Below are 27,958 nucleotides of genomic sequence, written 5' to 3'. Positions count from 1 at the left end.
GGAGTTGCCTTTGGAGCGACCCCTAGGTCCAAGCCTATGCTTTCAGGGGCTGGGAGGAAGGTGGGTGTGGACACAAAAGGCACTGAGCAGGGTGCAGAATCTGACCACCAAGCTGAGCCTCCCTACCCCAAAATCTAATACCCTCCATGGGTAAATAAAAACCAAGCCAAAACCCTGCCGTGCGAAGGCTTCATGGAGGTATGGTCTTGTCTCACTCAGCCCAGGATCAGAGCAGAGGAAGAGACAAACAAAAGACCACCCCTTCTAGGGATTCTCTACTCCTGCCTCCACTGCTGTGTATCAGGACAGTCATAGTATCTTTGTGGCCCCTAAGCCTCCAGGTGAAAATGCAGTGTTCCTGGGACTGGGGACATAGCTCAGTGGCAGAGTGCTTGTCTAGCATGCCCGAGGCCTTGGATTCAATCCTCGGCACTGCATAATAAAGTATACCTGGATTGTAGTGCCCACAGGCACCTAGTAGAAACAAGTCTGAACTCACTGAGAGAGTGGCATTCAGACTAGACCACAAAGGTTTCCCACAAAGTTTCAAGTAACGTAACTCACAACAAGAAAAAAATTTCACCACATAGGAAGACAGTTCCCCTATAAATAGAAACAGCCAGCTACAGAGCCATACTCAAAGATTAGAGAAATTAAACTGGGTGTGGTGGTGCACACTTGTAATCCCAGACTCAGGAAGCTGAGGCAGGAGGATCACTTCGAGCTTGAGGCCAGCCTGGACTACATAGTGAGAAATTGTCTCAAAAAAAAAAAAAAAAAAAAAAACAGATTAGAGAAATTGTTTCACAGGATATAGAGAATAATTTAGGAATGTTTAATATGTTGAAATAAATCATAGGGAACTAAAATACAAGCAAGAAAAAAGTTACAAAGTTCATTAATCATATTTGAGAAGAATCAAATAAAACTTATAAAAATAAAAATGTAATAATATTAAAAACCCACTTCCTAATATGTGTATCTAATATGTATACAATAAAAATATCTGTACAGTGAAAAAGAAAACCACTGGATGGATGGATTATATCACAGATTAAAAATGAAATAAAGGGGGATAGATTTGTAGTTCAGTGGTAGAGTACTTGCCTACCATGCATCAGGTCCTGGATTTGATCCCCAGCACATTAAAATAAATAAAACCCAGATGCAGTGGCGCACAGCTGTAATCCCAGCACTCGGGAGGCTGATGGAGGAGGATGGCTCCGAGTTCGAGGCCAGTCTAGGCTACATAGGGAGCTCAGGGCCAGCCTGAACTACAAAGGGAGACCCTGCCTCAAAGATAAATAAACATACATAAATAAATAAAAGTGAAAGAAAGAGTGAGTGTATTAGAAGCTAGGAATGAAGAAGTTACAGAAATACAACACAGAAACAAAGAGACAGAAGATACAAAAAAAACAGAAGAAGATAATAAAGAAAGTGGGAGGGAGGCAATATTCAGAGAAGTAATTATAAGAATATTCCAAGCCAAGTGTGGGAGGCTGAGGCAGGAGGATGGAAAGTTTGAGCTCAGCCTGGGTAACTCAGTAACTGAGTGACTTAGAAAGAACCTGTCTCACCAATAAAAATATAAAAAACAGGGCTGGGAATGTAGCTCAGTACAGAGGTCCTGGATTCAATCCCTAGTACCTGGAAAAAGGGGAGGGGCAAGGCCCTAGGTTCAATCCTCAGCACCAGGGGAAAAAAAATCAAGATAAAACTAAAATGCTGGATGAAAATTGCATACTGGTGGGGAAAAGATAGAATGATGTTAACATATGTAAGGTTATTTAGCTCTTCTTCATGGCAGTAAAGAGATATATTAAGTTTAGTATTTATTAAATTACATATGCATATTAAAATTGATAGGGTAAAAAAAATTGATAGGATAACCGTGAGCTAATCAGAAGCAGAGTTTTTTGTTATTGTTGTTTTGTTTTATTTTGTTGAGACAGGATCTTGCCATATAGCCCAGGCTGGCTTTGAACTCTCAGTGATCCTCCTGCCTCAGCCTCCTGAGTGCTGGGATTACAAGCATGTGTCACCACTCCTGGCTCTTTAATTTCCGAAATAGTAGTGGAAAAGGCTATAAAAGAAGGTGAAAAAAGGCCTGGGATTTAGTTCAGTGGTTCTACCACCTGCCCTACAAGTGTAAGGTCCCAAGTTAGATCCCTGGTACCAAAAAAAAAGGTGAAAAAAATTCTTATTAATCCAAAGAATTCAAAGCAAGGAAAGGAAGAATAGAAGAAAGAAACCTAGAAATACGGGGGCAAATAAAAACTATATTTAAAAATGATAGAAATTAATCCAAACAGATTGGTAATAATTATAGCAATAATAATAATAATAATACCTGGACATCTTGCCATATGCCTGTAATCCTAGCACTTGGGAGGCTGAGGCAGGCAGATTGCCACAAGTTTGAGGCCAGCCTGGGCTACATAGTAAATTCAAGGTCAGCCCAAACTATGTAGCAAGATTCTGTCTCAAAAAAAACCAAAATAAATAATAAAAATAAAATTCTCTTTTTTAAAAAGGCTAAATAAATAAATATATTTAAAGATATACTCAAAAAATAAGAAATGAGGGATGTTTCTAAAAAGCACGTAAAGCCAGTGGTGCAAGCTCATAATCTCAGTCCTCCAGGAAGATGACAAGCTCAACTCCAGCCTGGGCACCTTAATGACTCAGCAAGACTCTACCTCAGAATAAAAATTTTAAAAGGACTTGAAATGTAGCTCAGTGCAAAGGCCTTGAGTTCTCAGTCCAAACTAACCAAAATAAAGTTGGTATTAGCTATATTATGATCACATAAAATAGACTTTAACTTAAAAATATTACCAGAGAGAAAAAGCATCACTACATATTGAAAATACTTGATTTACCAAGAGTCTATTACAATTCTAAATGCATGATAGATGATAGATAGACAGATAGACAGACAGACAGACAGACGGATGAAGCTTTCTCATTAGAGTCCTACAGGTTCTGTGTTTTAATAACTTAAGTTATATTCTTAAAATTTAGTGTTTTAATAAGCATAAGTTTTTTTAAAAAAAAAAGCGTAAGTTTCCGGGTCTAAAGGAAATTTTGACAAGTTTGTTATTATAGTAGAATATTTTGATGTACTCTTCTCAATCATTAATAGGTCAAGTAAGGATTCAAACAATTTAAATAACACAATTAGCAATCTTGATCTAAAGGACTTAGGTAGAACACAATAACAAGTCTTTTAAAGACTACATTAGCCAGGGTGGTGGTGCACACCTGTAATCCCAGCACTCAGGAGGCTGAGGCAGGAGGATCACTGTGAGTTTGAGACCAGCCTGGACTACATAGCAAGACTATATCTCAAAAAGAAGAAAAAAACTACATTAATATTTACAAAAGGTGACTTATAGCTGGGCACAGTGACCCATACCTATAATCCCACCTGCTCAAGAAACTGAAACAAGAATCTCACATGTTAGAAGCCGACCTAGCAACTTAGTGAAATCCTGAGAGGAGATCCAAAAGGGATGAGGTGTAGCTCAGTAACAGATCAATTGCCTAGCACATGTGAAGTGCTGGATTTGGTCCTCAGCATGGCAGAAAGAAATGGGAAAAAAAAAAAAAAGAAACTGACTTTTATAATAGATATTGGGAAATGGAAAGAAAATCTTCAAATGGAAGGAGAACAAGGGAAGGAGGAGGGGAAAGGGAAGGAAGGGACAAGAAAAAAGTAGAAGAAAAAATGGAAAATAGAAGAAAAAATGGAAACAAAGCTTTTGTATATAGGGAGGGGAGGTGGGGTTGAGGGAGAGATGGGGAAAAAAGAAGAGGCAGGACATATCATCCAAAGGTCAAATTCCTATGATGAATGTTATCATTATGTATATCCAAAATGTACCAATAAATGTTTTGCTTCAAAAAAGAAAAAAGAGGGCCAGGGACTTAGCTCAGTGGTTCTGCCACCTGCTTTGCAAGCAAAAGGTCCCAAGTTCAATCCCCGGTACCAAAAAAAAAAGAAAGAAAAAAGATACCGACTTATAGTTGGTAAAGCAAATCTCAGCACATTCAAAGACATGGGATTATCAGACCACATCTTCTGACCACAACATAATTAAGAGAAATGTTAACAGCAAGGAGACCCACCCTGAAGCCCAGCATGGTCTCATAAACCCATAATCCCAGTACTCAGAAACTGAGTCAAGAGGATTTCTGAAGCTCATGAGTTTGAGGCCAGCCTAGGCAACATAGTAAGATTCTGTCTAAAAGAAAAGAAAAAAAAAAAGATACATATTCATGTTTAATATTTTAGAACAGAATAGAGACAGAATATATATTACAGGTTACCAGGAGCCAGGGGGTTAGGAGGACAAGGGGAAGCAGGGAATTACTGATTGAAGGCTATATTTTCTCTTTGGGGTTATGAAAAAGTTTTCGAAATACATAGTGGTAGGGCTGGGGATTTAGCTCAGTGGTTCTGCCACCTGCCTCGCAAGTGCAAGGTCCTGAGTTCGATCCCCGGTACAAAAAAAAAATACATAGAGGTGATGATATATATGTTCTACAATTTTAAAAATTACAAAAAATGCTAAAAAGACAAAAATAAAACAAAAATAGATTAAGAAAGTAAATAATATACTTCTAAATGACTCAGTGAAAGAACAAACCACAATGAAAATTAGAAATGTTCTTTTTTTTGAAGATGGGGTTCTCACTTTGTTGTTGTGTAGACCAGTCCCAAACTTATTATCTTTCTGCTTTAACCACCCAAGTAGCTGGGATTATAGGCATGAGCCACCACATACTGTTTATTTTATTTTATTTTTTTGAGACAGGATCTCACTATTTAGTCTAGGCTGGCCTTGAACTCACTATGTAGCCCAGGCTGGCCTTGAACTCACAGCGATCCTCCTGCCTCAGCCTCCCCAATTCTGGGATTACAGGTGTACCACACCCAGCCCACCACATACTGTTTAAATTAGAAAATATTTAAAACTAAAATTTTATATGTCAAAATTAGTGGCATGTAACGAAAGTAGCATTTATAGAGAAATTACACACACATATGTATATATACAAAAATTTGGGGGGCGATACTGGAATTAAACTCAGGCTTCACACTTTGTAGGCAAGCACTCCACCATTTAGCTACACTCCCAGCCCTGAACTTTTGTATCTATAGAGTAAAAAAAGTCATAAATAATATATTTGATAAATATATATGGGGGGGGGCATTTGTAGGCAGACTACAGCAGACCAGGAAATTCTTTTGCATAGGTTTCAGATGCTGTCTTGCATCAGTCTTAGCTTTAGGAATGATTGAGGCTAGAGGTTTGCTAAGCTCAGCAAAACATTCCAAGAGTTTTTGGTACCGGAGATCGAACTCAGGTCCTTCCGCTTGCAAGGCGGGTGGCAGAACCACTGAGCTAAATCCCCGGCCCAATTCCAAGAGTTTTACCTAGTGGTCACTAGAATGTTAGATCAGATAAAGAAGTTGATAGTGAATGGCTATTAAGGGGACTAAAGTAGCCCAAGATAATTTTGGCTCTCAACCTGCAACATTTCATCTGTCCATAATCATGATGTTCTAGTCAGCTGAGGTCAATCTGGGGGATCTTTAATATAAGTGCAGTTTCTTCAAGGGAATTTAAGCTTCATACATATTATTAAGGAAAAGATTCATTCATTTAACTACATTAAAATTAATATCTTTGGGTTGGGGATATAGCTCAGCAGTAGAGTGCTTGCCTAGCACATGCAAAACCTTGAGTTCAATTCCTAATAATGCAAAAAGGAAAAAAAAAAATCTTTCATTAAAAAACATCATAAGATAGAAAAGACAGATAGAAAAGACAATTAGATAGAAAAATGAGCAAAAAAAAAGAAAAGAAAAGAAAAAGAAAAATGACCAAAAGACATTTTATAACAAAGAAAACACTGATGGCTAATAAACATACATAAAGATGCCCAATCTCAACCAAGTATGGCAGCACGCTCTGGAAGGCTGAGCCTGTAATCCTAGCACTCTGGGATGCTGATGCAGTAAGGTGGCAAATTCAAGGCCAGCCTAGGAAATTTAGCAAGACCCCATTTCAAAAGAAAAAAGGGCTGAGGTCTTAGCTCAGTAGAAAGCCCTGGGTTCAATCCCCAATACCAACAACAACAACAACAAAACAACCAGTCATATCATTCCTAAAGCCCTAACTAGATAATTTGTTCTATTTTGGTTTAGGTTGTTTTGTTTTGTTTTGAGACAGGATCTCACTATGTAGACCAGACTGGCCTCAAACTCCCAGTGATTCTCCTGCCACAGTTTCCCAACTGCTGGAATTCCAGGCATGTGCCACCGTGCCCAGCTAGTTTCAATTTTAGTTAATTAATTTTGAGATGGGATCGCATTATGTTGCCCAGGCTGGTCTGGACCTCCTGGGCTGAAGCAATCATCCTGCCTCTCCGCTTCCAGAGCACTGGGACTACAGGAATGCCACTGCACTTGTCTAGGTTTTATTCTTTTAACTGACATAAATACTGTATATGTCTGTGGGGTATCAGGTGATGTTTTCATGAATGTATACAATGTGTACTGTTCAGAGACACCATTCATTTTACATCCACTATATTTAAAATGTTGGTGGTGATGCAGAATAGTGAGAATTGTTATTTACTCTGGTGAGAGTGTAAATTAATACAACCACTTTGGAAAACAGTTGAACACTGCCTAATAAAGTTGAACATCCCCTAGACTTTGCAATTTAACTCTAAGTATAGACCATAAAGAAATACATGCACCTGTCCAACAAAAAGACTTGTTCAAGGGCCGGAGATTTAGCTCAGTGGTTCTGGTGCCTGCCTCGCAAGCGCAAGGTCCCGAGTTCGATCTCTGGTACCAAAAAAAAAAAACAAGAACAAAAAGACTTGTTCAAGAATTTATAGGCAACAATGTTCATAACAGAAAAAAATTGAAATGACCAAAGATATTCATACAACAGAATGCTAAACAATAGTGAAGTAGAAAAAAAAAACAATAGTGAAGTAGGTTGAACTTCAACTATACAACATAAATTATCCCAAATATATACTGTTGAACAAAAGAAGCAAATTGCAAATGAATACATACAGTATCATCTCTTTATACAAAATTTAAAATCATGTAAAACTACAATATTCTGTATATATATGCATATATATATCACATGACTTACATATCATATTGGGTATATATATATCACATTATATATATACCTATTATTATTTGTCTGTAACTATAAAGAAAAGTAAGAGAATGATAACAAAAAATAGAATAGGCCAGGGATTTAGCCCAGTGGTTTTGCCTCCTGCTGCACAAGCGCAAGGACCGAAGTTCGGTCCCCGGTAGCAAAAAAAAAAAAATAGAATAGTGGCCATTGTCAAGGAGAGAGACATGGGATGGGGCCAGGTTAGCGCTTTATATAACAACTGGCTCTCTCAGGAACTAACCAGAGACACCAGAGAGCTGCCTTAACTCCTTCCAAGGGCAGCACCTCCAGGGACCTCACATACTTGGGGTCACAGCTCTTAACAGGCTTCACCATCTCAACACCCCCACACTAGGACCAAGCTTCTAGCACAGTACCCGTGGAGAGCCACACACAAAGCACCTCCAAGCCACAGCCTCCATGCTCTCCTCATAATGTTTTCTCCCTTCCTTAAACATTTTAATAGAAGTAAAAGATAAAGACCATTTGACTAGAAAACATTCAAGCTGTTCTGGTGTACTCTGAGCATGTAGGAAAAACAAACCCATTTTCTCCCATTCTGTCACTCAGCAATCAATACAAATGTAGGGGAAGTTCACCACAGGACTGGAGCAAGGCATCAGTCCTACACAGATATCAGCTGAACATCCTCGAATTCAATTTAATACCTGTAGTCATGATACCATCACTTCCTCCTTCTCAAGAACTGCATTGCTCTACCACTATCCTTCCCCAACCTGCCACTCCTAAATCCACCAGAAAAACAAAAACAAAAACAAAACAGGAAAATCTAGTGAGGACTGGTAAATAAAAATTACAGAAGGCCGTTATTCTGGACTAAGCTCCTACACTAGGCCCAGCAGGCCCAGCAGACTAGCCTAGAAATCAACATGGAGTCACACATGCTAACATCCCACATTACCAAGTTGAAACTAAGCTATTTATCTGACTTCCCAAAAACTCAAGAGAGATTACAACCAGATTTCCCAAATAGGCCAGTTTCAACTGACATGGTTTGTTTGTTTGTTTTTCCGAATACACGTTTCTATCTTTATATATTAGATACAGGCACGGGAAGTGGGCAAGGGCACTGCGCTCACCTCGGGCCCCCACTCTACCTCCGCTCACCCACACACAGAAGCAGCGAGGGTGTTAAATGTGGCGGCTGGGGGCCTTTGGCCAGGACCAGCTCCTCAGGGATACTAGCCCTTGAGACTTAGGAATGTTCCTTCCAGGAAAGTGGGGTGGGGGGTTTCAATGGGGTGAGAGGGGCAGGGCTTGCCCAGAGTCCCTGCTCAGACTCTGAGCACCCGGGGTAGGTCCTGTGGCAGCCAGAGCCCTTGCATTCCAGAAAGGTCTGCCAGAGATGGGCCAGCTGGGGGAGATGAAGGCAGAGCAGCAGAGAGATTTGCTGTGGGCCACCTGAGCTCCTCAGGCTTCCGGCCGGGTGGGGTGGGAGGGAGCCTTGGCCTACACGGCAAAGGAGTCCCCCGCAAAGTGGGAGGAGCCAGGCCAGGCCCCTGGAGACAGGGACTTCTGTCCTGGTTAGGGGATGTCTTGCGCCCCTGGCTGAAAGCGGTTTGTCTCTTGGAAGATAAACTCCTTCAGCCGCTCCTTGGGCAGATCATCCAGCTCCATGTTGAAAGTGAAGGGCTTCTCAGCCACTGGCTCATCTGTGGGGCCATAGTACTGCTCCAGGTAGGGGTGACCCAGCGCCTCCTCCACTATGATCCACTTATTGGGGTTGAAGGTTAACATACAGTCCAGAAGGTCAAAAGCTTTGGAGTCTGACTTGGGAAAAAGCTTGGCCCAGGCCACCTTGGTCTTAGAGGGCAGAAACTGTAGGTAGTTTCAGGCCTTCATGTTAATGATACAATTCAGGTCCTCCTGGGATGGGGAGCCCAGGATACCCAGAATGTGGTTGAGCTGGTCCAGGTAGTGCTTGCTGGGGAAGATGGGCCAGTTGGAGAACATCTCAGCCAGAATGCAGCCCACAGAACAGATGTTGATGGACTTGGTATAGCCCTTGGAGTTAAGCATGATCTCTGGAGCCCGATACCAGCACATGGCCATATATTTGGTCAGAAAGCCAGTGTGGTCATGCTCAGGATCAGCAATCCAGGCCAGGCCGAAGTCACAGATCTGGAATGAAAGCCAGGCTGCTAAGCTTTCGCACAAGGCCTCCACAGCCCAAGTGGTCGCACTGCCGCACTGCTGCTAGGGTCTCACCTGACATGTTAATGAAATTAATCATAAAATAAGTAACCTGAAATAACCTGATGTTAACTACCCAGTTATTTCCCTATTGTTTGTCTCCCTGACCCTGCCTTACAAGAAAAGCAACTTTGAGTTAACCAATCTCAGTCCATCAGAACATAAATCTATTTTATGGAATGAAGTATTGCTTGATTTTAGAATCAAAAGGTTTTTTTTGTTGTTGTTGTTTTTTTGGTACCAGGGATCGAACTCGGGTCCTTGCGCTTGCGCAGCAGGCGATGAAACCACTGAGCTAAATCCCCAGCCCCAGTTTTTTTTTTAATTTTTTTAAAAGCACAAAAGGGCAGGGGATTTAGCTCATTGGTTCTGCTGCCTGCCTTGCAAGCACAAGGTCCCAAGTTTGAACCCCGATACCAAAAAAAAGAGAAAAGAAAGTAAAAAGATTATAAAACAAGCCAAGTGAAGTGGCACGTGCCTGTAGTCCCAGCACTTTGGGGACTGAGGCAGGAGGATCACTGTGAGTTTGAGGCCAGCCTGGGCTACATAGTGAGTTCAAGGCCAGACTAAACTATGTAGTGAGACTCTAGCTCAAAAAAAAAAAAAAAGAAAGAAAGAAAGATTTTTAAATAAACTGTAACTTTCCCTTTAACAGGATATTCCTTTAGTACCACTCATGCTGAGCGTGAACACACATTCACGAACTTGCATAGGGTCTTCTCATCCACTGGTCTCACTGAAGCAGCATTCCAAAAAAGACAGTCTCCATTCCCCCTGGCAACAGCATCAACAGAGACCTGTTGGTAGAGCACTCCCCACATGATGGTAGGTTCCGGCAACTCCTCTCAAGATCCCAAAATTGTTCCTAGGAGAAAAGAGGCTCCCTGCTTGCGGGTACATTAGGTGCCTCCTAGCCCTCCCCTGGTGGCATGCGCCTGTATTATTTCTGGAGAGTACCTTCCTTACCAGAGTGTTTCTTTGATATCCCTCAAAACATTAGGGATATCTCAGGTTTCATGATTATTTTATGTCTTTTAGTCATTGAGGCCATCTCAATTAATGTCCAATAACAAGCTAGTCATTACCCTTCAAAAGATGTGTACAGGGCCAGGGAGGCTGGAAATGTTCTGGTCTGAATCCCAATAGCTACCCCTGGGAGGCGCTCACTGGCTTTTGCCGTAAACTGCGTCTGCCTGAGTGCAAGTAGTGACACTTTTTTTCTTTTTTTGGTTATGGAGATCGAACTTGGGACCTTGTGCTTGCGAGGCAGGTGGCAGCACCACTGAGCTAAACCCCCAGCCCTTGCTTGAGTGCAAGTAGTTAGTGGTGGACCCTTCCAAAATGACAGCTAGGGGCTGGGGGTTTAGCTTGGTGATACCACACCTGCCTGGCAAGCGCAAAGTCCTGAGTTCAATTCCCAGTACCAGGAAGAAAAAAATCACAGCTAAGTGGGAATCATAGGGTCCCAACAGCTTTGAAAGAGATGGAGTACCGCTTTTTATAAATCAGACATGGCCTATTTTTGCTCAGGTCTCACCTCAAATACAGCTTCCTTCCAAGTAGATGGAGCAAGCAATGTTCCCAGATGGGCAGAGTATGTTCTCTAAAACCCAAATATGCCAACCAAATGCTGGGCTTTTTTTTTTTGGTACCTGGGATCGAACTTGAGTCCTTGCACTTGCACAGCAGGCAGCGAAACCACTGAGCTAAATCCCCGGCCCTGGGCTTTTTATTTGGTCCCCAAGGTGAGAATGACAGAGGTTTACTTTCAGTTGCTTGTGACATAGCCTGGTTGGCTCCTGACCAGGTTTTTTCTAAGAACTTTACCATTTGTGCAGCCCTTTGGATCATTGCTGGATTAATTAACCAGTCTTAGTTTTTCATTTGAGTTACCATGGATTCACCTCAGTCCTAGCCTGCCCTTCAGTTTCCCAAGTTATCGTGTCATTGATAAAGTGTAATATTACACTTGAGACCTACAGCAAGTCCAAATCCCTCTTGACCAAACTATTACACTAAGCTAATGAATTCTGATAACCTTGTGGCAATAAACATCAATCGGGGTCCTTCCCATATGAAAAGGAACTGTGGCTGGCTCTTTTCTGAATTTTTGATAGAGAAGAAAGCATTTGCAAGATCAGTCACTGAATATCAGTCTCTTTTGGCCTTGACTGTATTTTCTGTATGATTGAAAGCATGTCCAAATTTGCTGGGGCTATGGTCTGTACAACTCTACTTAAGCTTCCATCCTCTATTGTTAGTCTCCATGAGCCATGTGCTCTTCACAGCCCACACAGGTTTATACTGAGAACTTACAGCTCTAGCACTCCAACTTAGTTTAGCATGACACTGATCAAAGTGATAATCTCTCTCTGGCCCCTGGGTTTTCTATATTGTTTTATGGTCTTGTTTGTTTGTTTCATTACTAAGAATTGAGCCAATGGCCTTTGCACTGAGCTACACCCAGCACTTTTTATTTTTTGAGATGAGCTTGGCTTTAACTTGTGGTCCTCCTGCCTCAGCTCCCAGAGCACTGGGATTATAGGCTTGTAACACCATGCCCTCCTATTCCATGTTGTTTTAAAGTATCCACCTGTGGGGGTTCCAGCAATTCCAGTGGTTTCCTTTGAACATCTCCAGTCACAACTGGTCACAACTGGTCAACTTACATGCCTCTTGCCTGATAATAATAGACTGAGAAAGCAATTATCAGTCAGATGTAATATCCATCCCAACAGTACATGAAAATAAAGGAAAGGTAGCTGGGTGTGGTGGCACATGTCTGTGATCCCAGCACTCAGGAGGCTGAGGCAGGAGGATTGTTGCAAACTCAAAGCCAACCTAGACTACATGGTGAATTCAAGGCCAGCCTGGAATACATGGTGAGACCCTGTCTCAAAATAAACAATCAACAAAAAAACAAAGGATGTAACAACCTCACGCAAAGTTTGGTGCAAACTCCTAATTTTCACATGGCTTACCACCATGAAGAGTAATTGCTAATTATTACAGTTAACCCAATAACAAGTTAAAAGAAAAAAGCATGAGTCAGTTTTAAATTCTGATTGTTAATATCCTACTTTCTATGCTGGTACCTTTTTTTGATGTTTATAAGCAGAACACTAAGTTGTTTCTGATTAATTTCTCCCAATTAATTTAGAAGAAATAACATTGCCCAAGTCACTGGGGGTGTAGTTCAGCGCCAGGGGATTGCCTGGAAGGCAGTAGGCCCTGGCTTCTATCCCCAAAACCACAAATATCACCCAAGTCAAGTATTGGTGTCCTGGGGATGAGTTTATATAGCACTTGCACATGCCAGGCAAGCACATACCACTGAGCTACACCTCCAGCCTTCTTTAAATTTTATTTTGAGAAAAATCTCCTTAAATTGCTGGCCTTGAATTTGCAATCCTCCTGCCAGTAGCTGGGATCATAGGCATGCACCACCATACTCAGCTCATATATAAAAGAAATTTGAAGCATAAACTTTTAAAAAAATTATTTTCTCCTCCTCCTTAAAAAGTTTCATTTTCCAATCAAACATTCACCTTAATCCCATCAACCACTGCATCTCTGTGTCTCCCAGCCTAATTTTAGCCTCTGTTAAGATTTCACTGGTAGGCTTTGGAATCACAACTCATTGGGCTTCTGAGTACAGTCACAAAAAAGTTTCTTCTCCCCTTTTCAACCTGGCCACAGGTCTCCAGGCAGACACTAGTCCAGAGACTCTGGTCTCTTTTTAATCAGCTTAATTATTTTTTAATTTTTATTTTTATTAGCACATGTTTCCATTACATAATGATTATACTCATTGTGGGGAGTTGGTACATGTATATAACACGTCTTAATTCTTTTTTTTTTTTTGTACCGGGGATTGAACTCGGGTCCTTGCGCCTGGCAAAACCACTGAGCTAAATCCCCAGCCTACATCTTAATTCTTTTTACTTCCCCTTCCACTCCCCACCTTCCCTCTTAATTAGTTTAACTATCGTCCCAGGTTGATTCTAGATGGGTTTCTCTGTTTGTTTGTTTGTTTGTGACAGAGTTTCACGAGCTACTTCAGGCTGGCCTTGAACTCACTATGTAGCCCAGGCTGGCCTTGAACTCACAGCAATCCTGCCTTAACCTCCCGAGTCCTGGGATTACAGGCACACACCACCAAGCCTAGCTCCATTCAATTTTTGACAGTATTACATCAACATCTTTGTTTCAGCATCAGTGGCTGCCACATTCACTTAAATTTTCTTTTTTCTTTCTTTTTATATGGGGGGGGCACCCTAAATCAAACTCGGGGCCTTGCGCTTGCCAGACAGGAACTGTACGGCTGAGCTACATCACCGGCCCTCCTAAATTTTCTATAACCATGTAAAAAGTTCTACTCTGCTGCCATAAGTTCCTTGACTCCTCCTGTTGCTCCTCATTTTCTTTGTCGTTATTTTTTAATGCCCTTGGCGTTAGAGAGACCCATACAGGGAAGCTGAAACAGCACACAAATGTGATACAGCTTCTTAGACTATTGCTGGATTTTGCAGGAGGTTCATCACATGAAGGGCCTGTGCAAATGGAGCTCCCTTAACCACAGCATTTACCATGACCTAGTAATGGCATATTCAGTGGGTGAAAATCCCAGTCATCAAAAGCCTATATCCCCCCACGGCTTGCATACGAAGCATAGTAGTCATTTTATCTGGGGTGTGTGCATTTTATTTCTCATTATTATATATGTAATTCACAATGCCAGGTACTTTACTGAAATATCTAATCTTTCTAGATATTCTCAAGTACCTGATACATGTTAAAAACCAGGCATTGGGATGCACACCTGTAATCCCAGCACTCAGGAGACTGAGGCAGAAGGATGCCACAAATTTGACACCACCCTAGATTACATAGTAAGACCCTGCCTTAAAAAACCAAAAAGAAAAAAAAAAAGCAGAAGAAGAAAACTCTAGTTCTAGATATGCTTGATATCTTTTACCATGAACCTTTTTTTTTTGGTACCAGGGATCGAACTCGGGTCCTTGTGCTTGTGCAGCAGGCAGTGAAACCACTGAGCTAAATCCCCAGCCCATATTGTTTTTTTTTTGGTACTGGGGATCGAACTCGAGTCCTTGTGCTTGAGAGGCAGGTGCCAGAACCACTGACCTAAATCCCCAGCCCTGCTTGATATCTTTTAATAGTAGAAGTAGGAGCCAGGGATTTAGCTCAGTGGTTTTGCTGCCTGCTGCGCAAGCGCAAAGACCTGAGTTTGACCCCCAGTACCAAAAAAAAGAGTAGAAGTAGAATAATTTTTTGTAAATAGTTTTTAAAAACTTATGGGAAATACTGTTTGAAGACAGAATGGTTAAACCACCCCTGAACAATATACTGTCTATATTTGTTCATTGGGTTGAGGGAGGTGGGAGGGGAAAAAATTGCAAAACATGTTTTGTTAGTGTATGGTAGAAAATTTCAGCTTATCCATTGCTTTTATGTTACATGAATTTCATTTAACTTTGTTATATTCTATATATTGTGTCTATACTAGACATATAAGTCCTGGTTTTATAATATCTAGTCTTTAGATATTAAAGAGATTGCAGGGCTAGGGATTTAGCTCAGTGGTTCCGCCGCCTGCCTTGAAAGCCCAAGGTTCCAAGTTCGATCCCCAGTACCAAAAAAAAGAGAGAGAGAAAGATTGCCAATGTATGACAAAAGTAGAGTTAGTAAACTAACATACTGAGTACACTTTGTGTTAAAATTCATAAGAAAGACTGTTCTTAAAATCACTTAGGAAGTGAAATTGTTGAATTTCCTCTGAGCACTACATATTCGTATATCTGTCCCCTGGGTTGAAAAAGGTGGAAAAGGGGAAGGGTTCTAGGCCACAGTGTTCCCATTTAGATGACACTTTAAAATTATGGCCTTTGTTAAGTATATGTGTGCACTTTATTCAATGCCACTATACACATGGGAAATTTATACATATGGGAAATTTAGGTTCTTGTTGGAAACATCTCATCTTCCTAAATGAACTTAGTCACCAAAGTGGTGAAGAGGGAAAAGGGCGGGTGAGGATGAGGGCCCTTTGCTAATATCTCCATACCTGGAAGGTGGTTTTAGACTGTAATCATAGGCCTGTAGGTGCATTTTTGGTAAGGTATTTGAGCTTTTTGTACATAAAGTTTATAGTCCATTCCACAGCATCTAAGTTTTGTAGCTGTCCTGAAATGACAATGTATGATTAAAAAGTAGAGCTCTTAAATTTGTGATTGTTGTACCATTTCTGGGCAGTATGTCAAGACTTTTCATTGGCTGGCAGCAGAGGGGCAGAAAAAAGCATACAAGGAAAGATGTGTGCAGTGTGTTCACATTTACATTTTGGGTAAAGACATTGTTTAGTGCGTTATCTTCTAGCTATCATATAGGAATACATTAACAATTCATTGGAAACATACTTTCTTGCTAATATCTTAATAGTAGAGCTCTGGTAACTCTCAGACATGTGCTTGATGTACTCTGTTGCTTTATGTCCGATTTTAAATTGAGCATTACATGAAATCAGTATTTTAATTGTAGGGGTTCAATGGTTCCACCACCTGCCTTGCAAGTGCAAGGTCCTGAGTTCGATCCCTGGTACCAAAAAAAAAAAAGAAAAAGAAGCAGTATTTTAATTGTAACTCTGCCAATACTTCTATCTAGAGACCTGTTGCCATTTTTATCTTCAGTGAAATTTTTGTATTCAAGAAAGGCAGTATACTTTTTTTCTAACAGATTGACTTGGTGTTGTATATTCTTGGTTATCAAAAATACTCTTGTTGGAGCCGGGGATTTACCTCATTGGTTTCACTGCCTGCTGCACAAGCGCAAGGACCCGAGTTCGATCCCCGGTACAAAAAAAAATACTCTTTTTGCAAAAGGTCCTGAGTTCAACCCCCAGTACAAAAAAAACAAAACTCTTGTAGCTGGGCATGGTGGCACAAGCCTGTGATACAGCATTCAAGAGGCTGAGACAGGAGGATCACCACGAGTTCAAAGCCAGCTAGGCTATCCAGTGAGTTCAAGGACAGTCTACACTACATAGTGAGACCTTGTCTCAAAAAACAAAACAAGGGGGCCGGGGATTTAGCTCAGTGGTTTCACCGCCTGCTGCACAAGCGCAAGGACCCAAGTTCGATCCCCTGTACCAAAAAAAAAAAAAAAAAAAAACAAGGGTCGGGGATTTAGCTCAGTGGCAGCGCGCCTGCCTGGCAAGCACAAGATCCTGAGTTTGATCCCCGGTACCAAACAAAACAAAACACCTCTTATAGCTTTGGAATTTTGAATTGGTGAATGTTCATGATGTGTGGAAAAGCATGACACACTGGTACAGTCTCAGTGACACAGATGGCATGTTGTGTATGGATGTACGAGACCTAGAAGGACACATCTGACTAAGCTGTTTATGCCCTCGAATGACTTTGTTCTTTGCTTCTTGTGTTTTTGTTTCCGGTAATATATGTGTTAGTTTTTTAAAAATGAATATTATCTCTAAAACTCAAAGAAAAGATAGAAGCTTCATTACACAAGAATGATTGATGAAATCCTTGGTCATTGGTAATCAGTTTAACCATCAGGCCATTCTTGAGGCCCTCTCCCCTCCTTGGAAATTTGGAGGAGGGCCTGATATTTCCAACCCTCAGCACAGGGCTTGTTGCCCTGGCAACCAGTCCCTCATTCTGTGGTTATCTAGGGACTTTCTTTTTTTTTTTTTGGGTACCGGGGATCGAACTCAGGTCCTGGCACTTGTGCAGCAGGCAGTGAAACCACTGAACTAAATCCCTGGCCAAGGGACTTTCTAAAAGTTGCCTTATTAACATAATTTCAGGTGTGTTTGATGAGGCTTGTAAATGACAGAGACTGTTTTTCATCTTCATCACTGTGAAGCTATTGCAGGAACCAAGGACAAAAGGACAAATATTTTAACAAAAGATACCCTTATTGCTTAGTCACTTAGAAATTATAAGGGTGGGCCAGGGACTTAGCTCAGTGGCACTGCACCTGCCTGGCAAGTGCAAGGTCCTGAGTTTGATCCCTAGTACCACAAAAATAAATAAATAAATAAAAATTAAAAATAAATCAAAAATTATAAGGGCTGTGAGAGTTGTGAGCCAAGAATTAGGAGAAAAACCAAAATTACACAGTATATCATATCACAATTCTGATTCTCACCTATTTACCTTATTTCCATAGATTTTTATCTCATCTAAATGACCTTGAAATTTAATCTATCTTACCTTTGAAAAGAGGAATTTTTAGGGGCTGGAGATTTACCTCAATGGCGCCACACCTGCCTCACAAGCACAAGTTCCTAAGTTCAATCTCCGGTACCAGAGGGGGAAAAAAAAGAGGAATTTTTTTCCAGAGGCCTGTGTATCTGATGCTTATTCCTCCTAAAGATCATTTAGGGTATTTCTCAATGACAAAAGCAAGCACTTTTGTGCCCAGGCACAGTACTGAGTTTTTTTGGGTTTTTTGGAGGGTTTATATATATATATATATATATATATATATATATATATATAAAATTGTCTCTTTTCCTATTCTCTACAGCAGGATAACTTTCTTTTTTTCTTTTTTTTAAATTAATTTTATTGGTACATTTTAGGTATACAATATAATAACATTCATCATTGGAAATTTGTACCTTTTTGTGCGTATGTGTGTGTGTGTGAGTGTGTGTTTGATTTATTTAAATATCTTTTTTTTTTTTTGGTACCGGGGATCGAACTCAGGCCCTTGTGCTTGCGCAGCAGGCAGCAAAACCACTGAGCTAAATCCCCAGCTCTTAGAAATTTGTACCTTTATGTGTACTGAGTATTTTACATAAGTATAAGTTTACAGGGCCAGGGATTTAGCTCAGTGGTTCCGCTGCCTGTCTCACAAGCGCAAGGTCCTGAGTTCGATGCCAGGTACCAAAACAAACAAATAAACAAAAAAAAACTACATAAGTATAGGTTTATAAGTTTATAAATCCTAACCTATAGAAAGATTAATTCTAGCTGATGGGTGGCATCACTTGGCTTTGAACACAGGTAATCTGGCACCAGATCCAGTCTCTCCTTAGGCAAGTGCTGGTATAGGATTTTCATTTTACACAAAAACTGACACATGGAACAGAAACAACCCAAGGCACATTTGGCCATCTGATCTTTGATAAAGGGGCCGAAAATATACTCTGGAGGAAAGATAGCTGCTTTAACAAATGGTGCTGGGAAAACTGGCCATCCACAGGCAGAAGATTGAATCTAGACCTATATCTCTCACCATGTACTAAACTAAAATCAAAATGAATCAAAAAATGTAAATATTAAAATAGAAACAATCTGCTGGAAAATAGGTAAAACTCTTGAAGATGTAAACATAGAAAAGAACTTTCTGAATAGAATCCCAATTGCACAAGAAATAACATTAAGATGTGTTATACAGGGGCCAGGGATTTAGCTCAGTGGTTTCGCCGCCTGTGGCGCAAGCGCAAGGACCCGAGTTCGATCCCTGGTAACAACAACAAAAAAATAGATGTGTTATATAGCAGGGCGTGGTGGTGCACACCTGTAATTCTAGCACTTGGGAGGCTGAGGCAGGAGCATTATGGCAAGTTCAAGACCAGCCTGAACTACATATTGAGACCCCTGTCTCAAAAAAAAAAAGTGTTAGATACTCATACCGACTCCCTGCAATGAATATAATCATTCTATACTGAATGCATACTGATAAAAACTGTTAAAAGACATAACATAAAGAATCAACAAATGAGATTATATCAAATTTAAAAGCTTCTACACAACAAGGGAGATAACCAACAGAGTGGAGAGACAACCCACAGAATGAGAAAAAAAAAATTGCCAGCTATTCCTCAGACAGATGACTAATTTCTAGAATATATAAAGAACTTTAAAAAATTAGACTCCCAAAAATAGAAGACCCAGTCAAAAAAATGTGCAACTGAAATGAATAGAGACTTCTCAGAGGAAGTACAAATGACCAATATATGCATGCAAAAAATGTTCAACATCTCTGGCCATTAGAGACATGCAAACTAAAACAACACTAAGATTCCATCTTACCCCAGAAAGAATGGCCATCCTCAGGAAATCAGATAATAACAAGTGTTGGTGAGGCTGAGGGCGAAAAGGAATATGTCTACATTATTGATTGCAATGTAAACTAGTACAACTATGGAAATCAGTATGGAGAATCCTAAAAAAGCTAAAACTAGAAATTCCATTCAACTGAGCTATTCCCTTCTAGGTATCTTTCCCAAAGAGTTAAAGACATCATATTACTGTGGTAGATGAATACCATGTTTATAGCAGCACACTTCATAATAACTAAATCTTGGAAGTGACCTATACATCCATCAACAGATGAATGGATGAAGATAAATTGCATTGATACACAATGGAGTACAGACACTCTTTGTTTAACAACTGGGCCCATTTCTGTGACTGGGTCCTTAACTGAATTGGTCACTATATAAGTAATTGTATATAGTAAATACATTACAATATTCAGAACAAAGAAATGGTCAAAGGAAACTCCAACTGGATGACTTTGCTTTTATTTGCATGACTCGTACATGCAATACTGTAAAGTACAACAACATAAAACTACAGTACTGTACTGTACAGTACCATCAGCAAAAATTATAGTACTGTATAAACAAGGTATACTATACCCAAAAAAGACATTGAGGCTCTATAAACAATATGTACACAATGGTACAAAAAAAAGAGACAAATTGTAAGTCTGAGCAGCAAGTTGTAAATCCAAACAGCATGCATTGATTGGAAGTCCAGTCATTAAACAGGTAGGTCATTAAATGAAGAATATCTGTACAGTGTGTTATAAAGAAGGATAAATTTGAGTCATTTTTAGGAAAATGGATGCACCTTGAGACTATAACGTTAAGTGAAATAAATCAGATACACAAGCTTAAATATTGCATGGTTTCTCTTATATGAGACAGCCAAAAAATAAATTAATTAAAAAGCAAAAAATGCTCACCAGAAAAAAAGAAAAAGAAGAAGGATTGATTGCTGTGGAAGAGTAAAGATAGCTATAAGGGGCTTGGGATGTTTCTCAGTGATAGAGCACTTGCCTAACATGCACAAATCCCTGAATTCAATTCCAAGCATTGCCATTTAAAAAAAAAACCCGACCTACAAATTCTTTGCCATTGTTCCCATTGAGAGATGAGTTTATTTCCCCTCCCTTTGAATGGAGACTAGCCCTGTGACTTGCCCTGTGATGAGTCCTGTAAAAGAGTATAGGGGAATTAATATTATAAAACTTTTGGTACTAAGCCTTAAAATATCTTTCACATCTGCTTTAATTACACTTGGGGACATTTCCTCTTGGAACCCAGCTACCTTGCTATGAGAAGCCAAAAACATGTGGAGTAGCATGGGAAGAATTACTAATATATTCTGGCCAGCACCCCTAGCAGAGCTCCCAGCCAACAGATAGTCCTGAGACCCATCTTTGGAGGCTCCAACCCATGCAAGGTGAGTGAAGCCCCACCCAATGCCATGAAGGGAAAGCTGCCCAGCTGAGTAGTTAACCCATAGAACAGAGTTAGAGTCTTTGTTTAGTATGAACAAGGCTGTGGGTTCAATCCCCAGCATCCTCCCCAAAAAACCCCACAGAATTGTGAGCAATAATAAGTACATGTGGTTATTTTAAGTCACTGAGTTTTAGAAACATTTGTTATACAAAAATAGATCACCAAAATAATTGTCAATAATAGAATTCCCCAGGGCTGGGGATGTAGCTCAGTGGCACAGCGCCTGCCTGGCAAGTGCGAGGTTCTGAGTTCGATCTCTGGTACCAAAAAGAAAAGAAAAGAATTCCCCAAAATGAAGTTAAGAGATAGCCAAATAAGCCACCATGGTGACAGAGCAATCTCTCTGGGAGGCTGAGATAAGAGGATCACAAGTTCAAGCCCAGCCTGGACAATTTAGCAAGATCTTGTCTTTTTTTTTTTTTTTTTTAAAGGTAGCAACAAAGATTTATTAAAGATAGGAAAGGATAGGCCAGGGATTTAGCTCAGTAGTTCCGCTGTCTGCCTAGCAAGCTCAAGGACCTGAGTTCAATCCTCAGTACCAAAAAATAAAGATAAGAAAGGAAATGGGCTCTGCAGAGCAAGTTTGGGCCAAGTAAAAGTAAGAAAAGAACTACACTCTATAACATAAAGGCAGGCCACCATGCAAGAGCAAGACACAGTGGCAAAAACTCAATGTGGACTGTCCTTTTTGTACTACTCATGCCTCAGGCTGACATCAGATCTAGGCCATCCTATTGAAAACCTGGTCTAGTTCTTTGAGAAGTCCACATGCGGGGGTTTGGGAACTGTTCTGCACATATGTCCTGGGATTTGTTTGTTTGTTTGTTTGTTACTGGGGATCAACTCAGGACCATGTACTTGCCAGGCAGGCGCTATGGCACTGAGCTACATACCCCACCATGTCCTGGGATTTTGTAATTAACAGGTCACACCTACTTCCACAGCCAGCTTTGCAATCCCCTAATCTCCTGTCTTATTTCTCCCTGAGAGACACATATCCCCATAATTCTTTTTGGAGTGCTGAAGGAATGAAGGTCTCTTCTATAGTTTCTTTTGTCTGGAAGGGGCTGTAGACTCTACCTACTAGGGAGTATGTACTCTACAACTACCTTGGGGTGCTGTGGATCACTAGCTGGGCTGAAGAAAAAATACCTTTTGACGTCCTTCTTGGACAATGCTACTTTCAGCAGTGAACCACACCTCCTCGGGGTCTTGGAGGCACAAGTCCTTTTGGAACCCAGCTATCTTGCCATGAAGAATTACTGAACCATGGGACAAATTACTAAAGTACTCTGGCCAGCATCCCTAGCAGGGTTTCCAGCCAACTGCTAGTCCTATGAGAGCCCTCTTTGGATGCTCCAAACCACGGAAGCAAGGGACCACTGATGGCTGCTTGCATGGGTCTGGGAGATCACTTGTTCACAAGAGTGGCTAACTTCTGGACTTTTCCCACTGACCAAGGATATGGCCTAATGATGAAGTCAGTGGAATCTGCAGGGCATGGTTCATAAGGTTTCCCATGGCTCATCTTGGGGCCTGTTCTCCAGGCTGGCTATTCCAAATATGTTACTGGATTTGAGGGTGCTAGAGTCTCTTTCTGGAGGTGGTTTCTAGGTTCTTTCTGTTCTGAGCAAAGAATTGGTCGAGACAAGAGCAAATGGTTATTAAAGATAGGAAAAGAAACGGGCTCTACAGAGGGAGCTTGCGCCAAGTAAAAATAGGAAAATAAGTACACCCTATAGTGTGAAGGCAAGCCATCATCTGAGAGTGAACACCGTGGCCACAAGATCTTGTCTTGAGCCAAGCATGGTGGTGCATGCCTGTAATGCCAGCATTTAGGAGGCTGAGGCAGGAGAGCAGGAGGATCCCCACAAGTTTGAGGCCAGCCTGGGCTATCTAGTGAGTTCAAGGACACCTGGACTACATAGTGAGACCCTGCCTCAGAGAGAGAGAGAGAGAGAGAGAGAGAGAGAGAGAGAGAGATTAGGACTGAGGAAATTGTACCACTAGAAAGCAAACAACTGGGACCAATGTTTCCACAACCTCTAAGGCATTCTCGTCTCAACTACCTTTACAGTAGGAGTGATACTATGGTAGACAATCCTCTAAAGGGGAATCTTCTCCTGTCCACCTTTTAAGGAGTAGCTCTAAAGATCTCTGGACAAGGTAGATCTCCTAGTGGTAGCAACCCAGGATGGCTGGACTCTAACCAAGCAATTCACCCACGAGAAGGAACTGACTGCCCCACGGGGCTACACAAGTTGTTCAGTGAAAAATAGCAGGAGGCACCATTTGCACAGGCTGTGGTGTAAATGGTACCCTCTGGACTTACAACTGTGGTGACCCTGGTCAAGAATGAATGATGGGGGCCGGGGATTTAGCTCAGTGTTTCCACCGCCTGCCTCATAAGTGCAAGGACTCAAGTTCAAACCCCGGTACAAAAAAAAAAAAAGAATGATGGGCTGGGGATTTACCTCAGTGGTCAGCCTCCTGCCTCACAAGCGCAAGGTTCTGAGTTCGATCCCTGGTACTAAAAAAATAAAAAAGAATGAATGATGTCCATGACATTGGCTGGCTTTACCGCACTGTCTAACCAGCAGGGTATGAAATATATCTGTACATTGTATCTTATTTCCCTTCTTATCTAAATAAGTTTGTTTTAATAAATAAATAAATAAGTTTGTTTTGTTTTGTTTGTTGTTGTTTGAGACAGGGTCTCACTATTGAGTCTAGGATGGCCTTGAATTTAGCAGCCCAGGCTGGTTTAGAATTTGTGGTGATCCTTCTGCCTCACTGTCCCGGAGCTGTGATTACAGGCATGTGCTACCATGCCTGGCTTTTGGTTTGCTTCTTAAAATGAGAGTCTCACTATGTTTCCCAGGCTGGTCTCAAACTGCTGGGTTCAAGTGAGCCTCCTGCTTCAGCCTCCTAAGTAGCTGGGATTACAGGCTGACATTACGGTGTCTTACTTAAATAAGAGTTTTAATTAAGGTCTTTCTTACTTTGCTAAGGCTACCACAACAAAGTACCACAGACTGGACAGCTTAAACAAAAGACATTGATTTCCTCACAGTTCTGGTGGCTGGAAGTCCAAGGTCAAAGTGTTGGTAGGGTTGCTTCTTCTGTGGCCTTGCTCTGACTTACAGATGTCTGCTTTCTTGTGCTTCCTCTCTGTATGTGTCCATGTACAAATGTTCTCCTCATATAAAGAGGCCAGTCATTTAATTAGGGCCCATTTTAATACCCTCATTTTAATTTAATTACCTCTTTAAAGACTGTCTTCCATATGGGTGCGGTGCCCCACGCCTATAATCCCAGCACTTGGCAGGCTGCAGCAAGAGGATTGCCTGAGTTCGAGGCCAGCCTGGGCTACATAGTGAGTTCAAGCCTAGCCTGGACTGTATAGCAAGACCCTGTCTCAAAAATAAATAAATAAACAAACAAATAAAGACTGCCTTCCAATACAATCACATTCTAGGGTACTAGGGTTAGTATTTCAAACATACAAATTTTGGGGAAACACAAAGCCCTAAAGCCCACGTGCAATCTTAATTTCTCCTCAAATCAACAGATTCTGTGACCTAAAAACATTTTTCCAATTTTTCCTAAGATGGTTTGAATCGGTTTTTTGTTTTTGTTTTTACAATCAAAAGAATGCTTATTCATACAGTTGGATACATCATGGCTCTAGAGAGTCCTGCTACCATTATTATCATTGCACTTCTTTTAATGCAAAATGTGTGGCTTAAACAGAAAAATCTTGCTGGCAAAAGCCCTACCCATGTGGGAGGATTTGTCTTCTCTGTTTGTATCCATCAGGGTTCTTAATTGTAAGAAACAAAAGCAACTCTGAGTGTTGTAAGCAGAAAGGAATTTATTAAAAGGATAAGTAGCTTATATAGACTGAATGGAAGGGCTGAAGAGCCTCGTCTGAGCTACAAAATCAAAACCAACTGAAATCAAGTTGCAGAGCTGATCTGGTGGCAAGGATGCCACTACTGTGGCAGCCAAACTCTGGACAGCAGCCTAGGACACTGGACTGGTCACTGCCCTGTAGCCACTGCTTTTCCAGGAAGTTACTTCCTAGAACCCACTCTTCCAGCAAGCTTCAAGGTAGGTGTGCCAATCCATGTGCCAACTCTCTAATGCAATAGAAGAAGTGTCCAGCACTTTCTGCTTCTGCAGGGGATGACAGACCCTTTATCTTCAATCCATTTAGGAATTACCTAAATGCAGGAAAGAGAGTTCCAATGCTGGGGGCCCAAAATAAATGTCAAGTGTCCATGTATCCTTATCTTCAAGACCCCTCTGTCCAGGCTGTCATTTTACATTGGTGCCAGGACACTGCATCGAGTCCACTGAAAACCAGGCTTACAAATTTTGTCAGTTTCTACCTATTTAGAGCTAGTTATTGAATGAGGGTTCCTTTAAAGTTTTCATCAGGGAAACTACTAGGAAATTTGCTAGGCTTGGTGCCCCATGCCTGGAATCCCAGCAGTTGGGAGGCTGAGACATTTGGATTGTCACAAGTTCAAGGCCAGCCTGAACTACATGGTGAAACCTGTCTCAAACAACAACAACAACAACAACAACAACAACAACAAAACAACCAAGAATGCACTTCCTTAGCCATGATCTAGGGTACAGGAAACAGCTTCAGAGCTGTTGTTTCCAGAGCCATCACACTAAACCCTCATCCCCCCACCGTAATTTAGTTTTAGATTCAACACCATTAGGTACATATCTGATTGGGGAATTTAAAACACACCCAGAGACCTCCCTTCAAGGCAATCTAGAGCATGTAATTTTAGTTTTTCAGCCTGTGGACCATAGGGAGGCATCAGGGGGAGCTGGAATAGATGTTGAGAAATCTGTCTACTCTCTCTCCCTCAGGTCTTACCCAGTCCACCTTTATTACATCGCTGAATGCTACATTTAAAAAAATACTTTTAATAGGCTGCTATGGTTTGGTCCATGGGTTAAAGGCGTGGTGCTGTTGGGGGGGTGGATTTTAAGAGTAGGGCCCACTGGGAGGTGTGAGGTTGTGAGAACTGCCCCGGAAGAGGGCTGGGGGACTCTGCTCTCTTTTGTTCTTTAGCTCCTTCACTTTCCAGCTGTGAGGTGAGCAGTTTTGCTCTACCACACATTCCTGCCATAAAGCAAAGGGCCCAACAAAAAGATCATGGATTAAATAACCAAAATAAACCTTTCCTATTCTTTGTTTTGTTTTGTTTGTGGTGCTGGGAATTGAACCCAGGGCCTCCTGCATGTCAGCCAAGCACTCTACCACAGAGCTCCACCCTAGCCTCTTTTCTCTTTATAAGTTGATTATCTCAAGTATTTCTTATAGTGACAGAAAGCTGACTAACACACAGGCCATATATTCACCAGCAAGTGTAATTTTAGCTTGTAAAAAATTTAATCACTATCAACAATGTACAAAGAAAAGTAAGTTTCTTACCCATCTCTCTTGTCCAATATTCTAGTTTTTCTTCCCATTATCATTAACTTGTTGAGTTTTTTTAGTCTTTCAAAAAGCGTATATCTAAAAAAAAAGCATATATCTATACATATATATCTATACAACACTCCCTTGTTGTTTTATATATGTGAACCATGAAATGCATACTTTTTATACCAATCTGCATTATTTGTTTTGAGGTACTGAGTACTGAACCCAGGGCCTTCCCTCTGCTGTGCTCTACCTCCAAGTTACATTCCCAACCCTGCCTATCTGTGTTTAATAGAGAGAAGAGCACTAGAAGACCTATCCCCAGGTGAGGACAGCCTGATGACAATGATAAATCCATTTTTCAGACTTGGTTTTTAGGAAAATCTTTATTTTGTTTCGTCATAAAATATTTAATAGTATAAACATATAGAAAGTTTAAAAATGAAAATCTCCCTCAAGTCCCAAGTCCATTTCTTAAAAGTAACTACTATATTTTGCATATCTATATGAATGTGTGTGTGTGTGGGGGGTTATGGCTTTACATTTTTCACACGTTCTCTCAAGAACTTTGATGCCAGAGCACTGGGTCTGAATTTATCTCACAGTTTGGTAACCTATTAAGGCTAAAGCCACAGCTTTCATTAATCCCTTAAATCTTGTGTCTCTACAGAGACTCAAGGCAAACAAACAAGCCTGAGCTGTATTCACTGCTCCTTGGTGGTAAAATCTTAAAATTCAAGCTTCTGGGCTGGGGATTTAGCTCAGTGGTTCTACCGCCTGCCTTGCAAGCAGAAGGACCTGAGTTCGATCCCTGGTACCAAAAAATAAATTCAAGCTTCTGTATTCCCTTTTGGATTCTGCCAAAATCTCCAGGCAATTTCTGCAATTTACTTTGCATGTATTCCATAATACAATGGAATCTTTTGTTTTTGTCTTTTCTTAAATGCCTCCCTCTCTTCTGATCATAGAGCTAGGATCCTCTCCCTGGGTCACAAGGATGCAAATATCATTGGTGATTGGTTAATCGGCATTGTCCCTGCAAATTTCGCAAAGCAGAGTTGAAAGATGCTTCTTTCCTTTCTAGTTAAAAATACATTGTGATTATTGAAAGAAATCAAATAATCCAATCAATAAATGGGCAAATGAATTGCAAAGACACTTCTCAAAAGAAGTACAGGGGCCAGTGATTTAGCTCAGTGGTTCCGGCGCCTGCCTCACAAGCGCAAGGTCCTGAGTTCGATCCCCAGCACCAAAAAAAAAAAATAAAATAAGTACAAATGACCAATAAGTATATGGAGAAATGTTCAACATCTATAACCATTAGAGAAATGCAAATCAAAACTACGTTGAGATTCTGTCTCGCCCCAGTCAGACCAACTATCATCAAAAATACAAAGAAGAGTGAGTGCCAGTGAGGATACAAGGAAAGAGGAATCCTCCTACACTGCTAATGGGAATGTAAATTAATATAGCCACTATGGAAAT

General features: G+C 40.9%; 1 pseudogene; it reads right to left on the bottom strand.

Annotated features, from left to right (window-relative positions):
- Positions 1 to 8,767: 8,767 nt before the first annotated feature.
- LOC101712982 (mitogen-activated protein kinase 3 pseudogene) overlaps positions 8,768 to 27,958 on the bottom strand; it is a 37,561-nt pseudogene continuing 18,370 nt past the window's right edge.

Source organism: Heterocephalus glaber, unplaced genomic scaffold (assembly GCF_053883595.1).
Source record: "Heterocephalus glaber isolate CG9 unplaced genomic scaffold, H.glaber_assembly_v1.0 deba00001452, whole genome shotgun sequence".
NCBI lineage: Eukaryota > Metazoa > Chordata > Mammalia > Rodentia > Bathyergidae > Heterocephalus > Heterocephalus glaber.
Note: the sequence above shows the minus strand (reverse complement) of the source record. Positions and strands in the feature narration are given on the sequence as shown.